This window comes from Hippopotamus amphibius, chromosome 8, assembly GCF_030028045.1.
Source record: "Hippopotamus amphibius kiboko isolate mHipAmp2 chromosome 8, mHipAmp2.hap2, whole genome shotgun sequence".
In the NCBI taxonomy this organism is placed as follows: Eukaryota; Metazoa; Chordata; class Mammalia; order Artiodactyla; family Hippopotamidae; genus Hippopotamus; species Hippopotamus amphibius.
Window position 1 is genome coordinate 20,406,936 of NC_080193.1, and position 18,018 is coordinate 20,424,953.

The following is an 18,018-nucleotide window of genomic DNA, read 5'->3' on the forward strand; positions in this document are numbered from 1 at the left end:
CTGGGGAATTATTAGGGTTTGGCTCAGAAGGGTGGGCAGACCGAGCAGGTAGGAAGGCAAGACGGCTGCTCCGAGTGGAGGCCACAGTGAGACACCCTGACTAGGAGGGGAAGCAAGAGAATTGAGTTTACGGAACCTAATCTGTTTTTCCGTGATCAGCCGGGGTTTGACGTCACAGATGGAGTTTAGGGGTGAGGCTGTGCAGAGACAACAGAGGATGGAATCCATCCAAACCCAATTCAGCTCCATTCTGGCCATTAGGTCTGGAAGCTCCTCCAAGCCAGGCCAGTGGAGACCGCCTAGACGTTTGCACCAGGGGAGGGGGCGGCTGGCGGGGACGGAAGGGGCCCCAGGCAGCCTCTGGGGCCTCTGGCGCATTCAGAACATCCCATCTGGCTCCCTCGAGTCTCTCTCCTGCTGTCTCTAGGAAGCTCCCTGCTTCTGCTCTCTGCGTTCCAAACCTCCTGGCCCCCTATCAGGGACCAAAGTGGGCAACATTAAGAGAGCTTCATCTACCCCCGTGTGGGCTGCTCCTCCCCATCCCCATCTCCTCCTACCATCTGCGTCTAGGAGAGGCAGGCTCCAGATGAATGGGAGGGAGCGTTGAGGGGAAAGGGGCAGTTCCTTGTGCCCCAGGGACCAGCTTGCCAGGCCTGGGGGGGGCGGGGGGGGGCAGGGGGAGTATGTGTATGCAGTTAGCACCGATTAACTGCCTCTCTGTCCCCTGGAGGTAAAAGCAGGGGCAGACACATCCCCCACGCAAGTCTGAGCTGGAAGAAGCAAGGTGTGGAGTGGGGGGGAGGGGTTCCAATCCCTGCCCCCACGGCAGTCCCACCTTTATCTGTTAGACACTGGACTTCCACCAAGATTTCTTTGGAGGAAACAGTACAGGATCCCCCTGTTCCAGTTCAACCCTCACTTTATAAATGGGGAGACGCCTGGCTTTCGCAGGTGTGAAAAGCTGGAGGACACAGACCCCGTCCGTGTCCTGTAACCTGAAGAGAGGAGGCCACATCCACCCCTGCAGCCTGAGCACTGAAGGGGGCCCCATGGGGCCCCAAAGCCCCGGGCACCCCTGCAGTCATGGACATGCCAGGAAAGGCCATAAATCTCACCGCTGTTCTCCCGCAGTGCCAACCAGGGGACACCTGCCAAGCCACTGCGGGACTCAGCTATCAGCCCCCACGGGCTTGCAGCCCTCTGCAGGGCTGGGCCCATGGGGTGGTGGGGTGGGACTCTTGGGAAATGCCCGAGGGTGATGCAGCATGTAACAGCCCAATGCAAACAGCAGCCAGGGGGCTTAGCAGCGAGGACTTTTTATCGCTATGGTGCAGAGAGCAATGTGGGTCCCGAGAGGGCTGGCGCCCTCCTCAAGGACAGCTGCAAGCCAAGGGCGGTCGGCATCCCAGTTTCATGACTCCTACACCCTTGCCGGGCCTGCCAGCTCCAACCCCGCTTGTCAGGAAGCAAGGAGAGGAGACTCGCGCGTGAGGAAACTAAAACTGAGACCCAGATCCTCCAAGATGAGCAAGACGGGGCACTAGGCGGAACTCCCCCCAGCCCTGCTACTCATTGCCCTTTGGGGACACTGCTGGTCACTGCTGCTGAGACCATCGCCACGCTGGCCTCCAGGGCGGTGCTTCGCAAACTGAGTACAGCTCAACGGAGGTGGGGCCATCCACACAGAATGCCTCCGGTTGCTTAGAGGTCAGAACGGAAACACAAACCCAGAGGGACGTGGGCCCGACAGTCTGGTTCCGAGCGGTGGCTTGCATAGCAGTCGCCTGGGGTTGGCCCAGAGGTTCTGGCTCCTGGTTGCCTCCCCTGGGTGCTACCACTGCAGCAGCAGCACCCAGGTCCCTCGCCCGTGTCAGCAGTACACGCGTCTGCTCACCTAAGGTCTGCGGCCGGGCCTACCAGGAGCATGCTGAAATAAGCACCCCTTTAGGGGAGAGTGCCCCCCAGCGATCGGGACAGAAGGAGGCAGAACCCACCCCTCCAGATCCCTGGAGGCGGGGAGCACCTCCAGGCGTTGGGGGGGGAGGGGGCTCCGGTAAGGCTGGTGTCCAGCACACCTTCCACCGCAGGCGGGGGCTCTGCCGCAGGCCGTGCCCCAAAGCATCTCCACGCATCAGTCCCCCGCGGAAACAGACGTTTTCTGAGTACCAGAGTTAATAAGAAAAGGCAGTAATAAGAGCCAGAGCTGAGATTTTCACCAAAACTGGGGATGACACCTGGTACGATGATGACGGTATGACGGACAACATAAAATACACGTCGGGGACAATCACAGCTGCTGGGGCTGCGTGCTCACGTCATGGGCCGGCCTGGGCTCCAGGTTTGGTGGACACCTCGGATGGGCCCGGCACCTGGCAATCCCGCCCCACTGATCCTGCTCCTGCATCCTCCCTCCCCCCAGCTATTTCATACCTTCTCCCCGACGGTTCTTCTTTATTCCCTTAAATTCCCACCACGGCATCCACCAACCCACCTGCACCTACAGATCCTGCTACAAGGAAAGAACGTCTTGGCTCCCACGGGAGGTCAACCTCTCGAGCACTGAGTCCCATTCTTGTCATTTAAGAACCTTCTCCAGGGTAAAAAGAAAGAAAAAAGAACCTTCTCCTGATGGGCAGAAGAACTGAATAGACATTTTTCTAAAGAAGCCACACACACGGCCAACAGGCACATGAACAGACGCTCGACACTGCTAATCACTGGGGGACATGCAAACCAAAACCACAAAGAGATATCACCTCACACCTGTCACAATGGCCATCATCAAAAAGACCATAAATAACAAGTGTTGGTGAGGGTGTGGAGGAAAGGGAGCGCTTCTACACCGCTGGTGGGAATGTGAAGTGGTGCGGCCACTGTGGAAAACAGTATGGAGGGTCCTCAGAAAACTCACAATAGAACGATCACACGATCCAGCAATTCCACTCCTGGGTATATGCCCAAAGAAAAGGAAAACATTAATTTGAAAAGATACATGCACGTCAGTGTTCATAACAGCATTATTTACAACTGCCGAAATATGAAAGCAACCTAAGTGTCCACCAACAGATGAATGGATAAAGAAGATGCCATACACACACACACACACACACACACACACAAAACAGAAAACTACTCAGCTATAAAAAAGAATGAAATTTTGCCATTTACCACAACATGGATGGACCTGGAGGGTGTTATGCTTGTAAGTCAGACAGAGAAAGGCAAATACTGTGTGTTGTCACTTATATGTGGAATAGGGGTGGGGAATTAACAGGTACAAACTAATACGCATAAAATAAATAAGCTACAAGGATAAGCTGTGCAGTGCAGGGAATACGGCCAATATTTTGTAATAACTCTAAATGGAGCGTAATCTATAAAATCCTGAGTGACTATGTTGTACACCTGAAACCAACATAATGTTGTAAATCAACTAGGATTTAATTTAAAAAATAAACAAAAATTAAAAAGCAGAAAAAGAGAACCTTCTCCTAAATTAACTCCCCTATCAGTTTCTGCCTCTCTATGGCAGCCCCCACCCCCATTAGCACGCAAACACACTGCTAACAGGTCCCATGTTTGTGAAAATCCCACGGCTCAGTCTCTCTTTTTTTAAACTATCTTTTTCTGAGTTATAATGGACATATAAAATTCTATTAGTTTCAGGGGTACAACGCAAAGATTTGACCCCACAGCTCTCTATACCCCACTTCCTTCTCTTGGAACCTTCCCATTTCTCTGCTCCCCTTTACAGCAAAAATCCTCTCAAGAGTTAGTTCATCTTGCATTTTCCACCCTCTCACCTCCCAGTGCCTTCCGGCCCATCACGCCCCAGAAACTACCAGTCAAGGCAATGACCTCTGCATGGCTAAGCCAGTGGCCAGCTCTCAGTCCTTGTATTTCCACCCTTAGTTAATTCCTGTGTTTAACACATACTGATGGAGGCACTCCCCTGGTGGCGCAGTGGTTAAGAATCCACCTGCCAATTCAGGGGACACCGGTTTGATCCCTAGTCCGGGAAGATCCCACATGCCTCACAGCAGCTAAGCCCGTGTGCCACAACTACTGAGCCTGCGCTCTAGAACACGTGAGCCACAACTACTGAGCCCAGGAGCCACAACTACTGAAGCCCACATGCCTAGAGCCCGTACTCCACAACAATAGAAGCCCCCCTGCAATGAGAAGCCCGCACACCACAACAAAGAGTAGCCCCGGCTCACCACAACTAGAGAAGGCCTGTGTGCAACAGCGAAGACCCAATGCAGCCAAAAATAAAATAAAATCAATCAATCAATCAATCAATAAAATGTTAAAAAAAAAAAAACAACCACATACTGATGGACACTGTTTGCAGGCAGGGAGCACAGCCCTTGCATAGATTTCTGTCTGGAGAAGCTTCTTTCTGCCCAGCCAACACGCAACCAGCAAACCACCACTTGGAGCCGACTGTGTGCCGGACTCCGGCACCCAGGCTCCGAGCCAGCTTCTCCAGGGCCTGTCCGTTGTCAGCTGCAAATTATGATTTTTGTTTGTTTCAAAAGAAAAAAACAAAACAAAAAACAGTTGGTGTTGTGCAGCCGGCACGTAGCCCTGTGGGGCTGGCCTCAACTCTGGAGGGGCACAAACCCCATGTCAGGAGTTTTAGGAGCCAATGTCCCTGGTTCTAGCCACTTAAGCCAACCCTAGTCATGACACCCCTAAGGCTCTGCATCCCCAGAGCACCTTCTGCAAAAGCTACAGCCCAGTGGGGCACAGGTCCAGTGCTTTCTAGGTGTCCCAGTGGAGCATGAAAGCCCTTTAGCTCAGAGAAACTGCCCTCCGTTCCCCGTGATGCCTAAAACCATGTTTCCCAAACTCACTGATCCCAGGAACCAACTAGAATGCTGTTTGAAGACACAGATTCGGGAGCAACTGAAGGGTCAGAGACCAAGCTCCTCCCCACCCTAGTTCTTCACAGGCACCGCAAGGAGGGTGAACAAGAAAATACAGTCCATCCCATCCTGAAGATCTTACCAGGATTTCATCATACCCTGCACCCCTACATGTGGAGACCAGATTTTCTGCTTGGCCCCTTGGTGTATAAATGCCCTCAGTCATTTTACACATTCGGGCCACATGAATAAACTATGAGTTACTTAATCCTCATGACTGCCTTGAGTCAGATATATTACCCCCATTTTATCTATTTATCTTATGCAGATGTAATTTGCATAGCATGCAGTTCACCCTTTTAAATTGTACAGTTAAGTGGGTTTTGATACATTTACAGAGTCGTGCAACCATCACCACTGTCTAATTCCAGAACATTTCTTATCCCAAAAGGAAACCCCAAGCTCATCATCATTCGCTCTCCTCCCCCTCCCTACCTCCCCAGGGGTGCATTAAACCATTTTTTGCCCCTATGCATTTACCAGTTTTGGATATTTCATTTCAATGGAATCATACAGTAATGTGCCCTTCATCTGGCTTCTTTCACTCAGCATCATGTTCTCAAGGTTCATCCATATTGTAGCCTGTGTCAGTACCTCACTCCTTTTTGTGCAGAATACCCTTTTACTGAATTGCTATTATGCCTGTTTTTTTCTTTTTTTCAGCACCTCGCAGCATGCGGGATCTTAGTTCCCCAACCAGCGATTGAACCCATGTCCCCTGCAGTGGAAGCAATGAGTCTTAACCACTGGACCAACAGGGAAGTCTCTATGATGCCCGTTTTTATAGCCGAGGAAACCGTGGCTCAGTGTCATTAAGGTAACTCGCCCCTCATCATTCGGTACGTGTTGGAGGCAGGCTTATCTATCTTTCTGTGCAGCCGGGATAGAAACAACGTAAGAACTGAACAAATGTCATCTAAAGTTTATTTATTTATTTATTTATTTATTGGCTGCATTGGGTCTTCATTGCTGTGCGTGGGCTTTCTCTGATTGTGGTGAGCGGGGCCTACTCTTCACTGTGGTGCGCGGGCTCCTCATTGCGGTGGCTTCTCTTGTTGAGGAGCACGGGCTCTAGGCGCGTGGGCTTCAGGAGTTGCAGCACATAGGCTCAATAGCCGTGGTTCACGGGTTCTAGAGCACAGGCTCAATAGTTGTGGCACGTGGGCTTAGTTGCTCCACGGCACGTGGGATCTTCCCGGACCAGGGATCAAACCTGTATCCCCTGCATTGGCAAGTGGATTCTTAGCCACTGCACCACCTAGGAAGTCCCAAATGTCATCTAAATTTATATCAATTTATATACATATCTCCCCCTAGCACTGATAATGGCATTTCATGGTTTACAAATGCTTCAGCTTCTTGCTTTTGCAGCTCAACCCTCCAAGGTGGAAAAGGCAAGTGTGCCCCATTTGAGGAAGGAATCAAAAATTTCAGTGGTGTATTCAAGGCTAGAGATACTGAGTTATGGGTTACTGGTGGCTACACCCAAATCTGGATGTATTGTGAGCAAACAGGTTTAATGTTTGCTTAAAGCAAAAAATGTTTGTTTAAAGCAAAAAACTTTAATGCTTTTTATAAAGATGCATGATTTGGAGACATCATTTTCCTTTTTTTCTTTCAGATTATTTTGTAGTGAGTGCAAACCGTGGGGCTGAGGGCCAATTCCAGCTAAACTCCATCCAAGAGTGATTACTTGGCTTTATTTTAATGTTCCTGGCTGATCTTGGAAAAAAAGGTTGATATTTCTTTCCAAACACAGACTCCTTGGTTCCAGCCCAAAGGTACTGCATTGCAGAGCGAGGGACCTGGGAGTATGCATTTTTAATAAGTTCTCTACGTGGCTAGCAAGAACAGGAAAGCGCCTAGAGGCTGAAATCTTAACTCCATAACCTGGCAAGTAAGGTCTTTACATTCTGGTCCCAACAAGTCCCTCTAGCCTCTCCTCCCAGCAAGAAACCTGACACTGGGGCCCCTCGGAACCGCACGCAGCTAGCAGTGTTTACTAAGCCAGGTGTCAGGCTCTGTGCCGGGTGCTGGGGGCGGGCAGGGGAGGGCAGATGCAGGGGACCAAGACAGTGCCCTCAGGGAGCTCCTAGGCTACTGGGAAGACAGACATCGCATGGCCATCAAAGACCTGGTGGGGAATATTATTCGGCCTTAAAAAGGAAGGAGATTCTGCCACCTGGACCCTGCGTGCCTGCCCTTCTATGCACTAGCCACCTGGGCTGATTCCTGTCAGGGAATACGCCAGGCTACTTCCCTAACCCAGGCCTCTGCCATCCCCATTAAACGCCCATCCTCCAGGCCACGGCACAGGTTGTGATCCAGGCCGCGGTCCAGATGCCACGTGCCCCCCCGTGGAGGAGCGCCCCCGCCGGCTCAGCACCCTCTGGGATGGTCTGATGCATGCGCACACGGCCGGCCTTCCCCACAGCACAGCCGGCCCCACGTCTGGGACCTCGCCTGTCTTGCTCGTGGCTAGAAGAGTGCCCTGGCAGATGCGACGAGAGCAAATTCGTCCCGTTCATCTTGTCGCTCTCAGCAGGTGCCAGGGAGCAGGGGCCTGGCGCTTAGTAGGTACTCAGAAAGGCTTGCTTGGCAAATGTTCACACAGCCCCTCGACAGGCAGATAAGCAGCCAAAGTGCTAATTACAAACTGCTCCCTTAGCTGTTCCTCGGAGCAACTAAAGGATTCTCCAAGAATAGCGTACCCTCCCCGCCGCGTCCCTGGAAGAACAAACCGGCTTTCTTGACGACGTCTGTTACTCACACTGTTCGTGGAGCCAGACTTGCCTCCCCCCAGCAGTGCACACAGGGGTATAAACCTCAGACAGGCAGAGAGAGGGCTGCACATTGTCATCCAGGGTGGGGTGTACGTGGGCATCTGGGGCTTCCGACGGGATGGGTGTGGAAGAGATGAGCACGCCAGGCAGCCCCAAGGGCCTTGGAGAAGCTGCCACCCCCGCTCAGATGTGCACGGTATATTAGTTTATCACACTCAGAAAGTCAGTGCTTGGAGGGCAAAGCAGGAAGAAGAAAGCCCAGAGGGGCTGAGTCATGTAGCGAGGCTACACAGCGAGTCAAGGGCAGAACCACACTAGAATCCACATTTCCCAGCCAGCCATCCAGAGCTTGCTTTACTGTGTCCTTGGGCAAGCAAGGGTCCAGGTGCCTCAGGCTCCAACAATTGGGTCCAAATACTCAACTTAGAAGGCAGCAAACAGGCCGAGTTGCATGCTGGGCCTAAAGGGCCCGCAGTGTCCCCAGGGGGAGGTGTGCACGTGTGCGCACAACCAAATCCATGTGTCTGTACAACTTTGCCCAGGCCTTGCTCCATCTCACTGTGTGAGTGGTGTGGCCGTTACAGCCAGGCCTCCCAGGGCTGCCAGGGAACACAACATGCCTGGAAAGTTTCCCAGGTAACTGGCTCTTCTTTATAGCTATTAGCTTCCCTTCATCACCCCATAAAATCCTCCCACAGATGATGGATGCCATCTCTCTCCAGGGAGGGAGAGAGGATAAAAAGAAGGCACACACACAAAATTGGTGAACTTTGGAAAGCCCCATGGGTCCATAACTTGGGAAGAGAAAGCATCAGCTGTAGCTGGGTTGCCTAGTTCAGTTGCACAGGCTGTGCACTGCCCATGTCTAAGCAATAACATTCTCACAGACCACCATTGGATTGGCACTCCCTTGAGTTGGGCAGTGTAGGGAAAGGGCCTTGCCTGATTTGGAGGAATGTCTTCAATATTCTCAAAGCCCACTCCTCACTGAAACCTTGTCCTAGCATAAGGACCCCTCAGTTCTCTGGAATTGAATCCCAGGACCTGAGAGGATAAATTAGCCATCTTCTATGAGCTGAGTTTCATGTACTTCTCCAGCATTTTCTCCTTCTCTCTCCAAACTACTCTCCATTCCTACCTCTGTCTTTCATCAATTCTGAAAAGCTCTCAGTGATTCTCTCTTCAAACATAGCCTCTGGCTTATTTTCCTCTTCTCTTTCTGAAACTCTTATCTCCTCTCCAGCTTCCTCTCTATCCTGGGTGAGCTCTTCACATCTGGACTCCGGACAGTAATCCCTTCTCCAGCTATGACTGCTCTCCTAGTGAAGTTTTGTTTGGTTCTTTTCCAAATCTGCTTCTCTATTTTAATTTATTTTTATTTTTGGCCACGCCACACAGCTTGCAGGATCTGTTTGCCAACCAAGGATTGAACCCAGGCCCTCAGCAGTGAAAGTGCAGAGTCCTGGGCTTCCCTGGTGGCACGTGGTTAAGAATCCACCTGCCAATGCAGGGGACACGGGTTCGAGCCCTGGTCCAGGAAGATCCCACAATCCGTGGAGCAACTAAGCCCATGCACCACAACTACTGAGCCTGCACTCTAGAGTCCGTGAACCACAACTACTGAGCCCACAAGCCACAACTACTGAAGCCCGTGTGCCTAGAGCCTGTGCTCCACAACAAGAGAAGCCACCACAATGAGAAGCCCTCGCACCACAACGAAGAGTAGCTCCCACTCGCCACAACTAGAGAAAGCCTGAGCACAGCAATGAAGACCCAATGCAGACAAAAATAAAATAAATAATAAAACAAATCTTTAAAAAAAAAAAAAGCACAGAGTCCTAACCACTGGACCACCAAGAAATTTCCTGCTTTTTCATTTTTTTTTTACAGCTTTTTAACCCCTGCACATATTTCAACCATGCCTTTTATTTATTTAAATGCATCAAACGTAGTCATTTCATCATCTAGGCCTATATATTGCTGCACCTGAAGTCCTGAAGGGCTGTTTCTGCTGCAAGCTATCTGGGTGCCTGTGGCTCACGTGCCTGGTCTCCTCTTGGCTCAGTGACTTTTGCCTGTGAACTGATCATTTTCTGTGGAGGCTTAGGACAAGGGTCCATTTTTCTTGAGAGAGTTTACATGTGCTTCACCAAACACCTGGGTTGCTACCCGTCTGCGCACGCCTTAAATCCCCAGCTCGCGGTCGTTCTCAAGCACTAGGTAGTTTGAGTTCATCCTTCTCGTTCTTTTATTCTTCCTTCCAAATAGCTAGTGACTGTATCTGTTTCCTGGGGCTGCTGGCACAAACTGGGTGGCTTTCAGTGACCTAAATGTATTCGCTCACAGTTCTGGAGGCCAGAGGACTGACATTAAGGCGGCGCTGAGGTTGGCTCCTTGTCCGGTGCCTGTCTCCCAGCTTCTGGAAGCTGCTGGCAATCCTTGGCATTTCTTGGCTTGTAGCTGCATCACGCAGACCTCGCCTTCTGTGGTCACATGACTTCTCCCTGTGTGTCTGGGTCCCTGAGTCTTCACATGGCCTTTTTTTTTTTTAAGCTCTTTATTGGAATATAATTGCTTTACACTTTTGTACCAGCTTCTGAGGTACACCAAAGTGAATCAGCTGTATTTATATATATATCCCTGTATCCCCTCCCTCCCAGGACTCCCTCCCACCCTCCCTGTCCTGGCCCTCTAAGGCATCACCCATCATTGAGTTGATCTCCCTATGTTATACAGCAACTTCCCACTACCTATCTGTTTTACAGGTGGTAGTGCATCTATGTCTATGCTACTCTCTCACTTCGTCCCAGCTTCCCCCTCACCCCCCGCCCTCCCAACCCCGTGTCCTCCACTCCATTCTCTGCATCTGCATCCTTACTCTTGCCCTGTTACTGGGTTCATCAGTACACATGGCCTTCTTATAAGGAAACCAGTCACCGGACTTAGGGCCCACCCTGCTCCAGCGGGATCACATCTTACCTTGATCACAGCTACAAAGACCCTATTTCCAAAAAAGGTCACATTTACAAGTACTGGGGGTTAGAACGTTGATGTATCTTTTGTGGGGATGCAATTCAAACCACTTCCTTTCCATTAGGTCGTACCCTCTCTGAGTAATCTGTTTTCTTTTTTGTTTTTTAATTAATTTATTTATTTTTGGCTGCATTGGGTCTTCATTGCTGCACAGGCTTTCTCTAGTTCTAGTGAACAGGGGCTCCTCTTGGTTGCAGAGCACAGGCTTCTCATTGAGGTGGCTTCTCTTGTCGCAGAGCACGGGCTCTAGGCACGCGGGTTTCAGTAGTTGTGGCATGTGGATTCAGCAATTGTGGCTCTCGGGCTCTAGAGTGCAGGCTCAGTAGTTGTGACGCACAGGCTTAGTTGCTCTGCGGCATGTGGGATCTTCCCCGACCAGGGTTCAAACCCATGTCCCCTGCAATGGCACGCAGACTCTGAAACTCTGAGCCACCAGGGAAGCCCTGAGTAATCTATTATCTTCTCAGCCTGGCCTGGCTTTAAAAATCTTGCTCTATTCACTATACTGCCTCTCTTCTGTCACCCCAATTCTAAGGTCTTCCTTCTGTCTCCCCAGTAAAGAGCACCTGGTCCACTGCAGCCTCACCTGTGAAATACAGTCAGGGGCAGTACAGAGGAAAGGATGGCATGACAAAGTTCTCCTGATACTCCTTCAGCAGCAGGCAAACGGCATCCATTTGTCTATTCTAGGATAAGAACAATCTTAATTTTGAACAACTTAACTACTAGGAAAACAAAACAAAACAAAAAAGCAAACAGTCAATATATCAATAGTAAATCCGATGAAAACTTTTCCTAATACTGAATCTTTCTTCCATTCTTGGGATTAATCTTACTTTGGTCATGCTGTGTTATTCTTTTAATATTCAGCTGGATTAAATTTGCAAAGATTTTATTTAGCTTTTTTCAAAAAGAACTTAGGTTTTATTCAAAAAAACCAAACTGGCCTGTAGTTTTGCCGAGTTATCCTTCTCTGATATCCATACCAGAGTTCGTTGTAAGACGACATGTAACATCTTTTTTGTGTGCTCTGAAATAGTTAACGTAACACCAGAGTTGTCTATTTCTTGAAGGTTTAGGAGAACTGATCCCTATTTCTGGGGCAAATTTATTTTCTTTATGAGCCAATTTTAGTAGTTATTAGTTACTTAGAAAACCATACATTTCACTTAGATTTTCTAATTAATTGGCCAAAGAGTTGCATATGATATTTTCTTTCAAAAATCTCTTAAAATTATATTCTCTTTATGTCTGTTCTGTCAACTTATTTTTTTAATTAGACTTGTCAAAGTTTTACCTCTTTTATTAGTCTTTTTAAGAACAATTTTTTGGAATTATTGATGAATTCAACTCCATTTACTGACTTCATTTTTAATTATATCTTTTTATCTTCTTTGAGTTTACTTTTCTAGTTTGTTGAAAGCTAAGCTGAATAACTTTCAGTCTTATTTGTCTCTTAGTAAATGAATTTACGGCTATAGACTTTCCTTTGAGCACTGATTTGGTTTCATCCATAGGCTTTCACATTTAGGACTCTAACTGCCATTCATTAAAATACTGTAGCTTAAAATTTTCACTGATTTCCTCATTTAACCTAAGAGTTATCTGGTGTTTTGTACATAATATGTTGTCTTTGAAGATTTTTCTGCTGAAAATTTAACTGAGATCATTGCAGATTCACATGCAGTTGGAAGAAGTAATACAGAGAGATCCCTTGTACGCTCTCAGCCTCCCCCAATGGTAACATTTTATAAAACTATAGCAACCAGAATATTGACATTGATACAATCTACAGAATTTAATCCCATTTCCCCAGTTTTATTGTACTTATTAGTTTGTATGGTGTGTGTGTGTATTAAGTTCCATACACTTTCATCACCTGTGTGTATCTACACATACACACAAGGGATGTCTTGGAGATTTTTAAAGCCCACCGTTGTTACTCTATATTTGTCATTTTTTCACTCATAATATCATCAATTTTTATTTCATGTATTTGAAGCTACCTTGTTAAGTACAGAAAGTCCAGGACTTTCCTGGTGATGCAGTGGTTGAGAGCCTGCCTGCCAATGCAGGGGACATGGGTTGGAGCCCTGGTCCAGGAAAATCTCACATGCTGTGGAGCAGCTAAGCCCATGTGCCACAACTACTGGGCCTGCGCTCTAGAGCCCGTGAGCCACAACTACTGAGTCCACGTGCCACAACTACTGAAGCCCGCATACCTAGAGCCCATGTTCCGCAACAAGAGAAGTCACTGCAATGAGAGGCCCGTCCACCACAATGAAGAGTAGCCCCCGCTCGCCACAACCAGAGAAAGCCCACACACAGCAATGAAGACCCAATGCAGCCAAAATAAATAAATAATTAAAAATAATTTAAAAAAAAAGAAGAAGAAGAAAGTCCATGGGCTTTTCCAACTTTTCGGTGGAATATTCCTTTTACAGGTTTAAACAATTCCTTAGTACCTAAAATATCTTTCACTTTTAGCTCTCCTTTATCTGATATTAATATTACTATTATTTGCCTTCTTTGCTGTGGTTCTTTAGGGGTTTCTTTCCTTATCCTTTTATTTTCATATTTAAGCTGTTTTTTTTCTTCATCTCATTTAAAAATTTTTAAAGAAATTTTGAGACTATCTTTTAATTAGTGAATTTAACTTGTTCCCATTTATTGTGTTTACTAATTCCATATTTATTTACCATACTTTTCTTATTCTTTTCTTTTTGTTGGATTCATTTTGTTTTGTTAGATACATCTTTTTTTTTTTCCTACAATAGATTGGATGTTATGTTTTACTTTCATTTTTCTAGAGCAGGGATCAGCAAACTTTTTCCACAAAGGGCCGTATAGTAAATATTTTAGGTTTTGTGGGCCACCGAGTCTCTGTTGCAACAATTCAGCTCTGCCACTATAGCATGAAAGCAGCCATAGAAAATACATTAACAAACAGGCATGTGTTCCAATAAAACTTTATTTACACAAACAGATGGTGGGCCAGATCTGAACTGCAGGCCATAGTTTGCTGACTCTTGTTCCAGTGACAATCTTTAAATATTTAAACACATGTACTTAAACATATAATTCTCTACAGTGCTTTCCTTCCTCAACAAGAAACAACAATTGTATTCATTCTTCTCTCTTATTTATCCCCCAAACTGTGGTGGTCACCCCAGAATCCCTTCCTGCTCCTCACATGTCACACCTAGGCTCAGAGCTCTACCTCCTGGGAACAATTTTGGCCATTATTCCCTTTTTCTGTCTCATCCCAATTTCACTCTATCTCTTGGGAATTCCTCATTGTTTATTACTCACTAAAGGCATCTCTTTACCTACATGGATATTTACTAATACTTGTTCTATCACATGGAGGGATTTGAAGCAGAAGAGAAGGCTGTGGTGTGCTTTCAATCTGCAAACACAATCTTGCCCCTGCTTAAACTTCCAAGGATTTTTTCCCCCCTTTGGCCACGCCGAGCGGCATGTGGGATCTTAGTTCCCCGACCAGGGATGGAACCCGTGCTCCCTGCAGTGGAAGCTCACAGTTGTAACCACTGGACCACCAGGGAAGTTCCTAAATTTCCAAAGATTTTTTTAAAGTGTGGGGTCAAAGAGAATGTGAATCAGTCCTTCCCTGGTGGCAAACGCAGGGAGGCTGCCAGCATCTATGTGGCCTCCACGCAGCCAGTTTGGGACAATGGAACTGGCACTCAGGCCTCAACAGCGCTCAGCGTGAGCCCAAGTCCCGGTGGCATTTGGATCTGCAACTCCAGCCGCTGCTGAGGCTGACTGTCCCTGTCCTTCCCCCCGGTAATGTGAGCATCCAAGTAGGTCCCTTTTTGCCAGAGTTGGAGCTGGACTTCTGTTACGCACAACCAGACAAGTCCTGACTAATAGTAGGATGATGCCTCTTCTTTTGATCTTCTACATGTTATTCACTTGCTGAGCAAACCTTTTTCCCCTAAAGGGCAGAGACATAAATTTCATTCTACCCCAAGATCAAAAAGATGATTTAAAAATTCCAAATCAGGGACTTCCCTGGTGGCCCAGTGCTTGAGACTCTGAGATCCCAATGCAGGGGGCCCGGGTTTGATCCCTGGTCAGGGAGCTAGAGCCCACATGCATGCCGCAACGAAGAAGCCTGCATGCCACAACTAAGACCCAGTGCAACCAAATAAATAAATATTTTAATTAATTAATTAAGATAAAAATTCTAAATCAGCTAACATGTAAAATCTTTCCGAAATCTCTCATGCTACTGTCTTTGTCCATGTAAGTTGTGGGGAGTTGATCTGGTGGGAGGAACGGTGAAGCTGGTTGCGGGGGGGAGGGCAGACACGCGTGACATGACGTCCAGGGTTCTGGACATGGGCCATCACCCTCCCATCATGAGGAGATACTATCTGTGAACCCTGGGCGTTTTCTGTGAATCTGGGGAGTTGCTCTGGGCTTCTAAAAAATCTGGTTCCACATGCCCGGGACTACCTTGAAGCCTTCTTCCCTCCAGGAGGTGGTAACACCACCAGCTGGGGCTGCCCAGCGTGCCCAGTGCCACGCGGGCTTGGTGCTAAACAGACACAACACTGGGGACCAAAATAAAACCCATCTCAGTGACATCTTGATGCAGCTTTGCAGGAACAGCAGGCTCCTGTGCACACACTCTCCCACTCTGCACGCCTATTTGTAAATTAATCACACATCAGTAGACTCTGCTCAGATTCACAGGCTTCTGGACCGCTCTGAGGGTAGCTCGGGCTACAGGATCTTCTGATCAACTTCAAAACCAGACTGATCCTTTCAACAGATCCTAGATGGGAACTCTCTTTCTTCCCAGACCCCTAAGCCCTCCTAATCTTGCTCCCCTCCCCAGCAGAAGCATAGGGGGCAGGAAGAACCACTGCCGGGGGCTCTCCTTGAGCCTCATCTACAAAAGTGTCCCCCATATAATGCTATGATGGTTTCAAGACAGGCAGGCACACTTGTAAGATGTTAGCGGAAGCTGAGTGAAACTAAGATGGAGAGAAAGTAGGTAGGAAGCAGCACCTTGTTATTAGGTGTTCACACCCCCACTGGCCATCGTCGGGGGCCCCCGCCTCTCTCTGGGCTTCTTTGCTGTGGTGCTAACCTCACGCAACCTCTGCTTCCAGGTCCACCTGGCTCCTGGAACACTGCCCAGTCCCAAGCCCCGTTGAGCTGGCTTGAATCAGCTCTGAGGGTCCCTGGGTGGCAGGGGAGGGTGAGCGGGAGGAACATCAGGCTGAGCTTGACTTGTACGTGTTGCATAACCCTGGCCTCAGTTTACTCCCCTGGGAAGGAGAGTCAACATCTGAACTTTGACGGAGCTCTTAGGCAGTGCTGGGTACCCCGGTGGAGGCGTGGAGGCTGAAAGCTCACACTCATGTTGCCTGGGAGACAAACTCCTCTTCTATTTGGAGTTGCCCCAGACTGTTCTGTGCCAGCTTCTCAGCGCAAGGACTTCACCTGAGCAGACAGACGTGGGGATGGTGCCACCATGGCTGCTCGCCCAGGAAGACGCTTTCACGGGCCCCAGTCGGGTTCTCTGTGTCAGCAGCTCCTGCCAACACTAGGAAGCCCGGGACCAGGCTGCTGCCTCCTTCTGCTAGACCCGAAGCATGAAAGAATTGAACTGCCCTGCCCTCCTCTTCCAGAAAGTCCTCCTGGGTTGTGCGAGAAAAATTTGCAGCCTTTCTGCCCTCTCCTGGCCCTGTGTGACACTGGATCCTGTCCCTGCCCTTGGGCACTGGGGTAACTGCCCACAACTTGGGCCTCAAGATCTGGCTTTCTCCACATTCAGCCCAATTAGGGGGTCACAGGATTCCATTAAGAATGAAGCCAACAGCCAGACTGGATCATGCCTTAAAGTTTCCCCTGTAGGGCTTTGTAGTCCTGGGAGTGCACTGTTCACTGAGCCCTAGCCCTTGGCCTTGAATGGGGACCAGGCAGGCATGGACTGAAGTTACTGCTTCTTTGGGCAAGTCGGGGTGCTCCGAGGCCTTAGATCCCAAACATGGGAAGTGTGTACCTGTGTGTGAATCCCTTCCTAACAGGGACTTTGCGAACAGCAAAGGAAGGAATGTTCCTGAGTGTGCAAATGGTACCACTGGTCTCTTCATCCTATAAATATTTACCAAGTGCCCTAGATAGACCCCGAGTGAAACCAGGGATGGGCAGAAGGCAGGACCAGTGGTTTCTAAGACTCTCTCCATTTCCACATTTTCATGGGCCTATAGACTCTGAAGGCGGGGCACCCTGGGGCCCACAGAGGCCGTGGGCGCTGGTGGTGAGAACTCAGACACCTGGACGCCGGGCCAATTACAGGGAGCCTCTGGGGCTCCCCATCCCCTAGGGCCACTTCGAGTGAGGAACAAGCCCCGAGAGGCTATGGGAGAGCAGGAGGGAAAGAAGCAGAGCCACCTGGCTTGTCCTGAATTATTAACCGTGGAGGAGGAGGTGCAGGCAAGGCCGTAAGCCGAGGCAGGGGAACCAGCTGCAGCTGCCCTCACCGTGGGGGGTGGGGGTGGGGGTCAGGGAGGGGGACCTGGACCTTTGGCTGCACAAACCCAAAGGATCTAGGGCTTCGATTGTGACCTTCCGTGGCAGCTGGGCCACGAGCCCTGAGGCTCCTCCTGTCAAGGCAGCAAAAACCAAACCACACCTCATTTCCTGAGCTTTTACTCTTCAAAGTTGTTATGAACCAGTATTCCTCATTCCCTCCTTTTGGGCATTTTGCAGAAGATTAAACCAAGGCCGGACAAGGTCAGGCAGTTTAGCCAAAATCTCTCGACTGCCAGGGACCAGCAAAGGACGTACCAGGCCCCAAGCACCACCTGAGGACCCTCCCCGTGGATCTCGCATCACCAGGCAGAACTGGAAGTCTAATTTGCCCCACCTGTGGTCCCCATTGCTCCCGGCCTCGGTTCAGGCCCTGTCAGCCCTCCCTGGGTGGCAGAACAGCTTCCTCACTGGTCTCCAAGCTTCCAGTTTGGATTCCCCCCAAATCTTCCTTCTAGAAGCCTACCGAGTGGAGCGCTTGACTGCCCCAGCTAGGCTCAGAGCCCCGCCCCCGAACGTCACTCAAGGCCCTCGGGCTCCACCCCCGATCTCTGGGGCCCGCCCACCGCCCGGCCGCCTGGAGCCGCGCTGCGCGCAGCTTCGCACCTCGCGTCCCCGACAAGGGCAGCGCTCACGGGCTCACCGGGTCCCCAGTGTTTGGCGCGCGGCGGGAGCTCCCTCACTTTGCCGGAAGCATTTGC

General features: G+C 49.4%; 1 protein-coding gene across 16 annotated transcripts in view; it reads right to left on the reverse strand.

The window, feature by feature from the left end:
- PITPNM2 (phosphatidylinositol transfer protein membrane associated 2) overlaps window positions 1-18,018 on the reverse strand; it is a 152,090-nt gene that overhangs the window by 45,141 nt on the left and 88,931 nt on the right. The window lies entirely within an intron of this gene.